The sequence below is a fragment of the Lissotriton helveticus genome, chromosome 5_1 (genome assembly GCF_964261635.1).
Source record: "Lissotriton helveticus chromosome 5_1, aLisHel1.1, whole genome shotgun sequence".
NCBI classification, from domain to species: Eukaryota; Metazoa; Chordata; class Amphibia; order Caudata; family Salamandridae; genus Lissotriton; species Lissotriton helveticus.
The window spans coordinates 2,000,059,316-2,000,072,752 of record NC_136065.1 but is presented as its reverse complement, the minus strand read 5'-3'; the positions used below and the strand labels follow the sequence as shown (position 1 = coordinate 2,000,072,752).

Here is a 13,437-nt window from a genome sequence, read left to right as displayed (position 1 = left end):
GAGCGTCAAACTGGGCAAAAACCGTATCAATGAAATGAAGCCAGAAACAATTCAGTCTGAAAGCCAGTCTCATACGACAAAAGAGAATCCACACTGGGTAAAAACCTTATCATTATTTTAAATGCCAGGACAAGGTCAGTTAGAGATTTAGTTTGTTTCAACATGAGAGAACCCTCAACCAGAAAAAAAATAATCACTGCTCTCAATGTGACAAAATTTCAGTTGTAAATGCAACCTGTTTACATGAGAGAGACAATGTGGGAGACTAAAGTTGTTCACTGTCAACCCTGAGGAGCGGATTTCAGCATCACAAAACCTTCACATGAAGCAGCCACAAAGATTTCAAGCCATTGATTGTCTTAATAACTTTCTTGTGAGAAAAGCACACACAAGATATGGATATTATTCAATTAGTCTAATTCCTTCGTACGTATCTCTAGCTTCATTTCCGCCATTGTGTTTTGCTCCCTGTCTGCCAATGAACCATGGATCTGACCCACAAGGTCCTGTAGATCCCCAGCTTTGAGGCCACACCCCTATGTTCAGGAATGCAAGTAACCTCAAACTGGTTCCAACCTTAATGAGTCTCACCATGAAGCTGCAGCGGGAGTCCCATTGTCGTAGGTTTCTGTGAGACCAACGTCTATTCATGTCTGTGCTACTTAGGGCTGATCGTTGAGAAAAACTATAGATGATGTAAAGAATGGTAGTCAATCTTGCAACATTCCATTACATCATTCTCTTTGTGCAACTACAGAGAGGGTCAACCATATGTAAACCATTCTTGGCACCACCCTAAGTAGTCCTAAACACTTATCTTCAGAGGGGATACAGCCTGGTATTACAAAGATTCACTTCAGTGGCCTATTTCCATTTCCCTTTTGGTACTAATGGGACCTGCTTCCCATCTGCTGGGGGAAGTTTCACAGGCTTCAGAATCACACCAGTTTCATCCAGTGGAGTCTCACAAATAATCTGGCCTATTCATAAATTACAATAGGGCGACTAACTGACTACAAATGCCATTCACAAACCTACTTATTGGCAATCTGTAGTATCCTCAGGTTGTAAATATGTTCATTTACTCCTCTGCATCTAGCTGGTCAGCCAGTGTGAGTGTTCCGGTTAGAATGTTGGTGTGAGTGACATGAGTGGAATGCTTGGGTGCCTGGTGTATGAGTGTTGGCAGTTGAGTATGGGCTCAGCAGCTAGGAGGCTGCTCCTGGTGGGGCTGCTTGTTCCAGTCTTATACTTCCTGTTATCCTATTTATGGCTGAATAAACCTTCTACATAACTCAACCACATCTGCCTCGGCTACATCATTATATGTATGTATGGACCAAGATACTACATATTTTATGGCGACGATCTGGAGCTAATCTCACGCACTAAAGGTAGTCTGATGCCAACTAGGATGTGGAGTACAGCAAGACTATGTGAAGGAAAGGACCTACTACACGTAATGATGAAGAGAAACTGGAGCAACAAGAATCAAGAAACTAAGCGTAAAGAACTGGTAAAGCATGCCTTGCAGCCCCACCAGGGTCCACTACACTGGACAGCCCACACAAGGCATTCTCTGCCTTCATCTCATCATCTTTAACACCAGTAAATACGATTACAGGCCTGTTTCCAACTTTAAGAAGAAACTACGCCTTAAGAAATGTCTGCAGTGCCAAAAAAATCTTTACTATGCCTCAACCAATGACTTTTATGAAACAGAAAAAAAGGTAATCTGTGGCTGTTGGTGTTTTTGTCTCCAGTGCGTAGGGTGCTGTTTCTGTTTTACATATGACTTCTTCAAGTTCATCATCTATCACTGTATGCAGTTCAAGTCTTCTCTTGCCTTTGGTTTTGGATGTGTGACAATTTTTAAATTAGTGCTGCACTAGCGCTGCATCTCTGTGATGAATACATGAACCATCGTCATGTTTTTGGGAATTGTCTACATCGAACAGCGTTTTGAGGAAAGTGATACCCCTGGTGAGCATTGGGGTATGTGTGAGCTTGGAGGCAGATGCGCAACATCGTTTGACTGTTTGTGGCTGGTTTCAATGGCCATGTTTAAGTCTCTGCCTGTTTCCGAAGAGATAATGACATTTTAAGCATGGCAAAAATGTTGACTTTATCGAAATTAATGGTCATTCATTTTCTTTTTGGAAGCATTTGGAGTGTGGCAGTTGCGCTGTATTTCAAACTTTAAATAGTGCACATGCACCTTACCTGACTGATGTCACGCACAACAGCTCTGGTAACTCTTGTGACGTTGGTAGCTTTACGAGTCTTCTTTGCTGCCTCTTGACGATCTCCAGCAGGAGCGTGCCGAGAGCCACTCGGTATGTGTCTCCTGTGCGTGACCCCATTTTAAGATTAGAGGTTGCAGGCGATGTCCAGTGACGCTTTCAGAACTGCTCACTATGACCTTTGCTGAGCAGTTGTTGACTTATACATGATGGGAGCAATACTTAACTGTAAGGTGAGAGGCTGCCTCACAGGTTCGTGTGCTCATTTCCTTTCACTCTCCCAGGCAACTCATCGGATCGGAACTCGTTCAACATTTTAATTCAGTCTTCAGTGATCTGTTTTTCTGCAAACTGGGAACCACATCAGCTAATAAGTACTTTGTTCTCTTCGAGTTCTGTTGCAGCATAGAACTTTCTTTTGGTTGCGATATTTGAAGATCCCTGTCTTTTCGCAAGGTTATGTGGCCATCTAGTGGGGCATGTTGGAATTCATTCTTTTTTTAAAAAAAAGACGAACCATCTACTGCGAGTTTGGTTTTCCAGCAATGTTCGCTCCTATCACAAGTTTATTGGTGTTCCTACAAAGTACTATTTTGTTTCTTAATGCTCAATCTTTATTATCATTGTGGTGACAAGTACAACATGTGGAGTTCTAAAATGTCTTATTTTACAGGAAAAGGTAATCTATACTTTTACAGTGTCATGTCTACTGTTTTTAATGCTAATATGTTTTATTTTACATGAAAATGTTATCTATGCATTTACAGTGTGTTATTTCAATTTGTCAACATCGCTTATTGCTTTCCTAATATATGTTTTGTTGGCATGGGAGTGGGTTTTTAAGTCCTATGACCCATTCTTTCAGTTATGTTTTCCCTGCCTAAGGATTAGGAGTGGGTGGTTAGGAGTGGGTTTGAGTCCCATTTCCTTGTTAGATCAGATATGTATCCCTACCTAGGGATGGGAGTGGGTTTTTAGTCCCATATTCCCAAGTTTAAGATATTATATCCCTGCCTAGGGATGGGAGTGGGTTTTTAGTCCCACAACCCCAGTTTACAGATATTGTATCCCTCACTGGGGATGGGAGTGGGTTTTTAAGTCCCATGACCCTTTGTTCACGCTCTACATTTGGTTTGGGTATCAGCCCCATTTCCTTGTTTTTAGTAAAGGGGTGTCAGTCCCACCTTTGTTGTGTTGGTGTTGGGTGCCAGTTCCTACACTTTAATAGACGTTGTCATGTGTGTGGCATTTTTCTTTTGATGCTATACTGTGCTGCATTGGGTTTTTGTTGCACAAGTACTTGGGTTTTAGTCCCATGTGACACATTATTTACAATTGGGTTTCAGTCCCAAACAATGTTTGTTTTTCACTTGGGTTTTAGTCCCATTCTGTTCCTCAAATGAGGGGTGGCGTAAAGGGGTTTTCGCCACAGTCTTTTCACGTGAGAAGTACTTCCTTGGGTGTCGTTCCACTCATTGTAGTCAAGTCTTCATTCTTTACTTACATATATTTTTTGTTCATTATTGAAGGAGGAGGATAGTGTTAGTAGTGTTTTTCTATCTCTATTGCTTTCTTCCTTCTTTCTTTTTTTGGTTGTCTGTTTTCCCTATTGCGATGTGGTGTCACCCTCATCCCTGGGTTTACAGATATATTGCTACTATTGTATATTTAAACTGTGTATAGTTTTTCTCTTCATTGTTATTTTCTCTTTTGTTTTTTCTTTTGAGAGGAAGAGGATAATGTAGTATCCTCAGGTTGTAAATATGTTCATTTACTCCTCTGCTGCTCAGCCAGTGTGAGTGTTCTGGTTAGAATGTTGGTGTGAGTGACATGAGTGGAATGCTTGGGTGCCTGGTGTATGAGTGTTGGCAGTTGAGTATGGGCTGAGCAGCTAGGAGGCTGCTCCTGGTGGGGCTTCTTGTTCCAGTCTTATACTTCCTGTTATCCTATTTATGGCTGAATAAACCTTCTACATAACTCAACCACATCTGCCTCGGCTACATCATTATATGTATGTATGGACCAAGATACTACACAATCTTTCTCTCCCATCGTTTTCTGTGCATCTTTCCCCAACTGCGAAGTCTCTGCACACTTTTTAATACTAAAATGTGGGAGGGACGGAGAGGTGAGACTGGAAAATTGGTGATACTTTTGACTAAAGTGGAGCAGTTAAGGAAGGAAGGATTTCAGAAAGGATATGATTCGCTCACAAAAGTGTACCCCAATTGCTACTCACAAAGTGAACTTCTAAAGTAAAGTTACTACAGGCAAAATGGACCCAGAAAGAGTTATACATGTACTCCAGCTCAGAGCTAGAGTATGTCCAGCACCACCATAGCCATTCATCGGTACTGCAGCACTGTCCCAGAGAAAATAATGAAGGTAGGGGCTTTGAATAAGATCCCACAGGAAATAATGCTAATGTACATTAAACTAATTAAAAACCAATATAGGTGTTATTTAACAATAAAAAAATCTAAAAAAAACTATTTGTTTTACATATTTTTGTAAACTTTTTTTTATTTAGTAGTTGATTCATGACACATTTCCATTACAACGGATCACATGACCATGAACAGGCCACTCGCAGGGGGCCGTAACCAATTTCAAACATTTACTCCGGCTTGTCCTAAAACGTTGTGGAACTCTCGTTGCTGACGAGCTAGTCCCAAGCTAAATTTCCTCCCGCTTAGCATTGAAGACATTTCCAGCACCCCCGGTTTGGTTAGTTATACCCTGGTACTGCATCCATGACCCCCATATTCTTCTGAATTTACTCGGGTAACCCCGGGAGCAGTATATTTTCTGTTCTGCCAGCTGGCCCCAATCAAGATCTTCTTTCCAGTCCTTTAATGCTGAAGGCCTGCTTGTCCCCCATAGCCTAGCCAGGATGCGCTTCGCCACCGCTTCTGCCACCCTGAGCCAGGTGTTAACATGGTTAGGCCATTTCTCCTCTACTTACTCTGCAAGCAACAACCATTTGGCTTCTAGTGGCACTGGCACACCAGCCACTTCCCGCATTAATTAAATTATTTCGGACGAGAAAGTTTGTATGTAGGGGCTGGTCCAAAGTGTGTGGTAAAATGTTCCCAGCTCACCACATCCCCTATGGCAGTTGGCTGAATCTATCCGACCAATCTTAAACACTCTTGACCTAGACAATTAGGACCTGTATAATATCCTCAGCTGTACTAAGCGATATCGAGCCCTAATCGCTATCTCCCTTGGGCTCTGCAACGCTTCGATACACTCTTCATCTTCTATGGGCCCCAAGTCCCCCATCCAGGCTTCTCTAAGTAGGGCAGGCTGTCTGGCATATTGTTCATAATCTTTCTGTACCTTGCCTTGGAGGGCAACGGGTATAATAGCAGTCTGACCTCCAAGGGGGGAGTAGTCTCGGACAACTTCCCACTCCGGAAGATGGCATCTCATGGCGTGTTGCAACTACCGATAATGAAATATTTCTGTCTGTGCCAGATTGTATTCAGTCTGTAGTGTCTCAAAAGTAACTAGGGTGCCCGCCCTCCATATATCACCTAACCTCTTGTTTTACAAATTTAAAAGTATTTTTCTAATTTAAATACTAATTAAATATTAGTTTATTAAAGTTTTATGAAGTTTTCTTTAGTTCTGTACACCACATTTAATAATTAAAACAGTAAATCTTTAGGTGGAAAGTTTTCAAATTTCAGAAAAAGAATGTACATTTAATATATTCAAAATAATAAAATGTTAAATTTAGAATAAGTTATTGAGGCTATACTATGTAAATATTTGTAGTTATATTTATCCCATTGAATTCATTTTTGTACTTTTCCCTATACTTTACTGTAGAGAGATCTCCTCCACCAGAAATGTATAGGGAAAAATTAGATTTTTATTTACATTTAAATATATATATATTTTTGTTTAAATAATAATGTCATTTTATATATCATTGTACCGGGGTGGCCGGGGCCGAAGAGACTGAGTCTGAGACCTTAAGTAGAGATTTCAGAGAGGGTTTTATTTTTATGTATGACTTCCTTCTTCGGCTGGTTGTCCGCTCTCGAGCAAAGGCTGCCGGGTCTATTGCTGGTTTCCGAAGAGGATCCAGGTAGTCGTGGGTGGGTAGGTCTGTCCTCCGACAGGTGCGGCAGCCGGGAGAGAAAAGAAAGAGATAGGGTCGGGTTAGATAAGGTTTTGGGTTCTGGAGAGTGAGGGGCCGGGAGTGAGGGAAACCAAGTGTGCAAGTGATATACAGCCTTTGGTACGTGGGGTTCACTAGTGCTCGTGAGGAGGGAAGGGGAGTTGAGAGACTATACATGGAGCTTTACAAATATCTACAGGCTACTCCGTAGGTTGGACATGCCGTCCCACCCAACCCGCTACTTTGCCCCGTACCTGTTGGAGCCACGCTCCTCCCGCGGGAGCTTGGTGGGGCTACTCGTGGAGTCGGTGGCCTCCTGGCTTCTCGGGGTCCCCTCTGGTCTTCCAATTCGGGTCCGTCTCGTCCTTCTCCTCCTCGCTCGATCTTCTCCAACTCTTCCCATCGCAATGTAGCACTCTCTGCTCCGGGGAAATGCTGTCCGACGCTTCCGGGGTTCCTCCTCCTTTTGACGCGGTCCGTGTAGTGACGCTGGCTAGGGGCGGGTACTCAGCATATGTATCCTCCCAGTTAAAGGTACCAGGTTCCTCCAACTCCTCGTGACGCCAACGGTGAGTGTCATCTTTTACGGGTCAGTCCTCCTGGGGGTATGGAGCGGGCTGCTGCAGAGAGGGGACAGAAGCAGGTAAAAGCGGGGCCACTGTCCACCAGTCCAACTCTTGGGTTTGTCCCTCGGTCGTGCGACCCACCCCGTCACAATCATTTTATAAGCAAAAAATAGTACATGACTTTTAACATATTGTTTTAATTAAATATTTACTTCATTTAACTATATTAAATATATAAGAATTTTTAAATATTCGTTTTTTTAAAAACTAGGAGATTGTTTATATTTACTTACTGTGTATATTAACTCAAATTTACAAAACATTATGTATAGAATTAATTGACATTGAAATTATTAAGAACACATTAGTCACATTTATTTTTAAATTAAAGGTTATTAACATAGTTTACAATAAAATTATTATTTTAAAAACATATATTGTGTTTTAATATTCTTTTGGATTTATATGTATTTTTAAAAATGCTAACTAAATACTATCATTTAAAATTATTTCCTCCAGGGTTCTATTTTAAGCCCCAACCTCCATTTTATTCTATGGGAGGATGTACCAGCATCAGTGGGTTGCGATGGGTGTTGCTGTACTTATTATGGCTCCTTTTTTGTAGTAGTTACTCGCAGTTACACTTGTAAATTTGTCTCCACACCGTTTACAGGGTTTGGAGTCCTGCAAATCCACACTTTTTAATACCTTTACACTCATAAATGGTGAATAGCCAAAAGTAGCAAGGTTGCTCGAAAGTGAATGAGTACTCTTCCACATATAGATTACTCCTCGGTGTAAGTTACCATTGCGTATAGCCTCCACGGTGTCCAACTCGACAGTAGTGGTAAATCTGAAGTGGATGCGGGTACTTGGACTGCTATTGAAGCAAATAGGAAGATCCTGTTCAATCACCAGAGCACTTGTCTGAGGCGGTAAACCTCATTTACACCGACTGCGTTACAACTCATGTCATTACGCTGCATTTTTTACTCCACAGCAACTTTAACAACATAGAGCTTTACACCGCAAGCCATTACAACGCATTCCCCATTACAATGCCCAGGTGGAGTTAGAATAGTAAAATGTGTTGTAATGGGTAATGCGTTGTAAAGCCCGGCGTTGTAAAAGTTGTTGCGGCGTAAAAAATGCAGGGTAATGGCACGCGTTGTAAATGCGTGCGTAGTAAAGTGTCATATTCGTCTGAGGCATTTGTTGATGAAGAGCGGCAACATATAACTTGAAGTAGTATTTCTGTACTTACTACATCATTGGACCTCATGAGGGACTCTCACTACAACTATTTAACACGAGAGCCCAAAACCTGAGACTATTGCACCTTGATCTGCCTTTATTGGTATTCGACCTTTCCACTTGGATAACTGAGATATGGATTGAATCGCTGATCGACCTTTGGACCTGCTGTGATATAACTTGACGGTTACAAGTTTCATGTTCAAACCAGCAGCGGCAGCTCCAGTAAGCTGCTAATTCTCACACCACCTTCTATGCTTCGGCTCCGATCATCAACCTCAAACCATCTCCATAACTTGGAATCTCCGAAGACTTCACATCTGTTTTAACTGCTGTAACTATCACACATTTTCATGCCTGTGGATTCAGGTTCCAGCTGATGACGCAACACTACTTTGTTGGCATTTTGCATTTAATGCCACTTCTGTGTAGCCCTTTAGTCTCTGAGACTGAGTCCTCCCAAAACCTTCCATTAAATTCCAATGTTAATCATCACTGGAAACTAGACTCACCAGTGCCTGCTCCAATATAGCTAACGAGAACAACTACTATTTTGTATACACCTTTAACATTGACTCAGTGGATCTGATTTAAAAAAGAAATAAATAATCATTCACATTTCTTTTAGTTTTGAGTACATGACTAACAGTATCCTTTATTTCCTTTAAGACAGTTGGTTTTGCTAAATAATAACCCTTAAATAACAGGCCTCCGTTTGATTTTGCATTTGAGTAATTATGAAATATTCTTATTTTTCTAAAGTTGGTTTGAATCTTGAAGTTCTTTGTCTCTTTTTACGACATCTTTGAGCGTGCCTTTGACCTTACTGCTCAACCCATGTTATCAAAAGCGAGCTAAGGGCACTTTTAGTAGAAGACACAGTTACCTTTGTTTACCGAAGTATGAGTAACGCAAAGCAGGCTGATTCTAGGAAGCAGACGACCTGGCTGAAAAGATTACTGTCTTCGGTGGAATTTGTAAGAGCTTATGATACTACCCTGCAAACATTCAGGTCTCAGTAACTAAGTATCTCCTACATATTTAATTGGGCACCAAGCTCATATGACTCTTCCCTATGTACACTTTTTTGCCATCTATGATCAGGCGCACCTCTCCCATGTGTCCCCTCCCTGTGTAAATAGACTTGTGTGCTGTTTAACCAGGCACCACTAGGCTCACATCTCCCACACTTGTAATAGAGTACCAGGCTCTTTTAACTCCTTCCTGGGATTAACAGGCATGTATGCTGTCTCTAACAATGAAGACCAGCATCATGTCAACCTTCTTTTTGTAACAAGCTGGGGTGCAGTGCCCTTTTTCTCCTCTCTATGTAAACAACATGATACCCTGGAACAACCATGATCCCATCGCAACTCCTTATGTATACCGCCCTATTACCACCCAGGCTGATTTTCTACTACATAAATACTGTGGTGTTAGTGCACAGCAAGTGTTGATGGTCTCGAATAGCACCCAGTGATGAACATCAAAAGCAGGTAGACTTGATAAGGAATATAGGGCTAGATGTAGGTAGGAAGGATTTACCGATTTTAAATTACCGAATTTTACCGATTCGGTAATTTGAAATCGGTAAATCTATGGGTCCGACATGTAGGTATTCCAGATGTGCTGGAATACCGAATCGGATGAATTCGGTATTTACCGATTCGGTAAATACCGAATCGGTAATGCCCATTCATTCCTATGGGCTTTGAAGCCCATAGGAATGAATGGGCATTACCGATTCGGTATTTACCGAATCGGCAAATACCGATTCACACAAGGGTGCAGGGGGTGTCACTTTGACACCCTCTGGCACCCCCAAAACAGGCACGGTGCCATGTGGCAGGCAGACCTGCCCCAAGGGCAGTTCTGCCTGCCACATGGCATAGGTGTGCATGCACACATGTGCATGCACACCGGAATCGGTATTTTACCATCAAATTGGATTTGATGGTAAAATACCGATTTGTTAAGGCTCCTGGGGCTCTGAAGAGTCCCAGCTACATATTGGTGGCTCCGAATCAGTAAATATACCGATTACCAATTTTACCGAATCGGTAAAATTACCGAATCGGTAATTTTACCGATTCGGTAAAATAATGCCCCCTACATACCATTCGCCTATTTACCGATCGGTAACGGCCGAAAATACCGATTTTCGGCCGTTACCGACCGACCTACATCGGGCCCATAGTACCCTCTGATATACATTACAAGGTTTTTGCAAGTCACTAACGGAATGCAGAGGAGATTTGAAAAAATCATCTTAATGCACACCAGAAGAGGTTTTCTTACATATAACTCATCGGCTAGACAGATCAATGTGCCCCTTTAGTGTGGGTGGGAAAGCTTAGTCAAGTGAGTAATTAAGGGCACAAAAAGGAAATCACACCCTTGGGGGGCAGGAGCTTGCAAGTTGTGTGCAGTCAGATCTGACTCACAGAGTAATCAGTGAGGGAGGCAGTGGGGAACACCCAAAACAGACCCATAGGTTGTACTGATTCCTAGACTAGCTCTTGGCGGGACCCACCGATATTGAAGTAAAGGGCACAATAATGAGATTGACACCTTAAGGGGAAGGGGGGCTGGGCCCAAGTTGTGAACGCGAGCAAGGAAAACTCTGCAAACTCCGCAAGCGGAGCGGAGTTCACCACCGAGGATTAGAAACGAGGCACCATTACTATCTAAAATCTTAGGTGAATACGTTAATTTGAGATCCTCCCTCAAGGAAATGCACCCTAGACTCTAGCTCTTGAAATATCTATTGTTTTCAATGTCTAACATGCCTGCTCTCAGGGTGATGTATCTGCATTTCTTCTGAATCGTCCCATAGGACCATAATAAAGTGCCCTCTTCCTGCTCTCTTGCCTGAGATACTAATTTTCCTCCTGTCCTATGAGCTCTGAAGGGACCCTCACTACTGTTGGGAACAGTAACTGACCCACCGGAGCTATATCTACTTCACTTTTATTTGTCTCTGATTAATGTTGTGCGTCTGTGGCCAGTAGGGAACCTATAGGCATGAGTATGAATTTGACTTTATCACACAGTCTGTGTTAGTAGAATTAGACAATAAAGGTGGAAAGTGGTTGTGAAAAAGATCCCAGTGGACCTGCGATCTCTCCATTCAGACTGTCGGCTACTTTTGCTGTGGGGATTCTAGATTGGCTTGGGATGGGCTAACATCCAGGTCTGAGGAACCCACTCCCACAACATCCACAACGGCCTCTTCGGTCAATTCAGTTCTTCCATAGCCTATTGCAGTTGTAAGATTTCGTTCACAATATAATATTTTTCCTCTTACTCTGACTTACTTTTGCCTTGCTTCCCTTAGGTAAATTTGTTGGACTACTTCCCAGTTGATTAGTCTCAACAATATCAGGAACATTTAGGCCAGCTTCTTCTTGTGTGGGGGAGGTCCGCCCTATTAATGTTGACTTACGGTCCACCATCATTGCCTTGGGTATTTTCTGTTTGCAGTCCTCCAATATTAAGCTAATAACATGTGGCACCTCGAGCAATTTATTCAAAATTGGAGAACATGAACATTAAACACTTTCAGATGTTACTTGACCAAATGTGTTCCTGATGGCTTCTACTACTGCAGCCATTCTGTGATCTATCCATGTAATTGAAGTTAGTGATTCACTCAGTACTTGCGTTTGCTCATGGATTTTAGATGACTGCGCTGTCAGGGCTTCAATTATATTATCTAATGTCCTGCACATAACCTTCATTAGACCTAGAATTGCTTATGCATGCGACGTCAAATTATCTAGCTAGCTCTTTCTTAAAAAAACATTTTTATGAGAAGTGAACCGTAATACATTTGTTAGGATGTATTCAGACTGATGTTGATCCAGCAGCAGATGATCTGTGTCATTGCCACATTTCATAACATTGAAATCATCTTTATCTAGAGAAAAAGATTCCAAAGACGTACTAAGGGTCGAGCATCTCTGATCATGAACCGAATTGCCAACAGCCAATAACTTGAGCTTTTCCTTGATTTGACAAACTTATTAAGTTACTCGCAGAGGTGTTGGCAGCTGCAGTGTAATTCCTCGGGATGTCAACGACACTATAGAGCTTTTTATGGATCTCTGCTAGTATTATTTCACTTTTACTGTTAATGAGTGCTTTTACGCCAACTGGTTGGCTAGGTGTCTCTGAACTTCTGCATACTCCTTTCTCACAATCATTTGACAAGAAAGATTCACCTGCTGCCTCAGTATAGCAGAGTCGAATAATGGTGGCTGCATGGGTGAGATCAGCTGAAGTAAAGAAGATGGTTATAATTATTGCTCAAATGTAGAGTCTTGTATATTGTCAATTGCTTTTGTGCAGGAATTATTAAAGTAACTTGTGATTGTATTTACCATTAGAGGATTTGAGTGGATTTTATCTAGTTGATTCATTCATAAGACTTGCTTCTACATTGCTATATCAGTGGTCCCATGTGAGAGAGCGCAATTTAAGTAAAATGTAGAGGTACACCATATTCACAAGCACATTGTACCCATTTAGTTAGGAGCACACACAAGTGTCAAATTATAGAGTGTATTCATTTAAGAGTGTTTAATCAACTTAGAATTATATATGTGTGAGAAACTAATGTAGCTGTTTAGAAATGTTGGAATGACATTCAGTTTCCATGTTATGTGGCAGATTGCAGGGGAAAATGTAATGCTGTTAAACGTAGAAATGTGTAGGCCTAATGGCATCCACAGAAGAAGAGAATACGTGCCTCACACTTTCACATGATATGGGTTACTGTTGTCATAATTCAAGTATTATTGATTATAGAATGAAGTTATATTTTATAGAAGTGTTTTTATAACCAGAGTGTGTAATAAGTTAGAATATTGTTTAGAATTTAGAGAGAAGAGTTCATGGAAAGCACAGTTTCGTTTCATATAACTTTAGCAGGCCTAAAAAGATAAGGTCGTTTCTTTTGATCTGCATGTGCTCGTTAGAGTCAGGTCGGGATAGAGCATAAATTGTGAACCATGCTCGAAGCTTTACGACTTAGAAGATAAGTTAGAGGCCGGAATTTGGGGCCCACTCCATGGGTGTTTGTCTGCAGGTGCGAGGAGGGTTCCAATCAAGGGAATGATGAATAGAGCTCTGTTCTGGGAGACAGGCACAGGCCTGGAGGAGGCTTCAGGAATTTCCTGGGGGGTACCGTCCTGCCGGAGAAGAAGCCTGAGAAGCAAGGTCAACGCTAACGAAGAGCCCA

The 13,437-nt window shown here is 41.8% G+C and overlaps 1 pseudogene across 1 annotated transcript in view; it reads left to right on the top strand.

Annotated features, from left to right (window-relative positions):
• Positions 1 to 13,437, top strand: part of LOC144756157 (uncharacterized) — a 337,832-nt pseudogene that overhangs the window by 27,438 nt on the left and 296,957 nt on the right. The window contains exon 4 of the transcript XR_013595090.1: positions 41 to 134. The product of XR_013595090.1 is annotated as an uncharacterized LOC144756157 (transcript). The remainder of the gene's footprint in view (positions 1 to 40; positions 135 to 13,437) is intronic.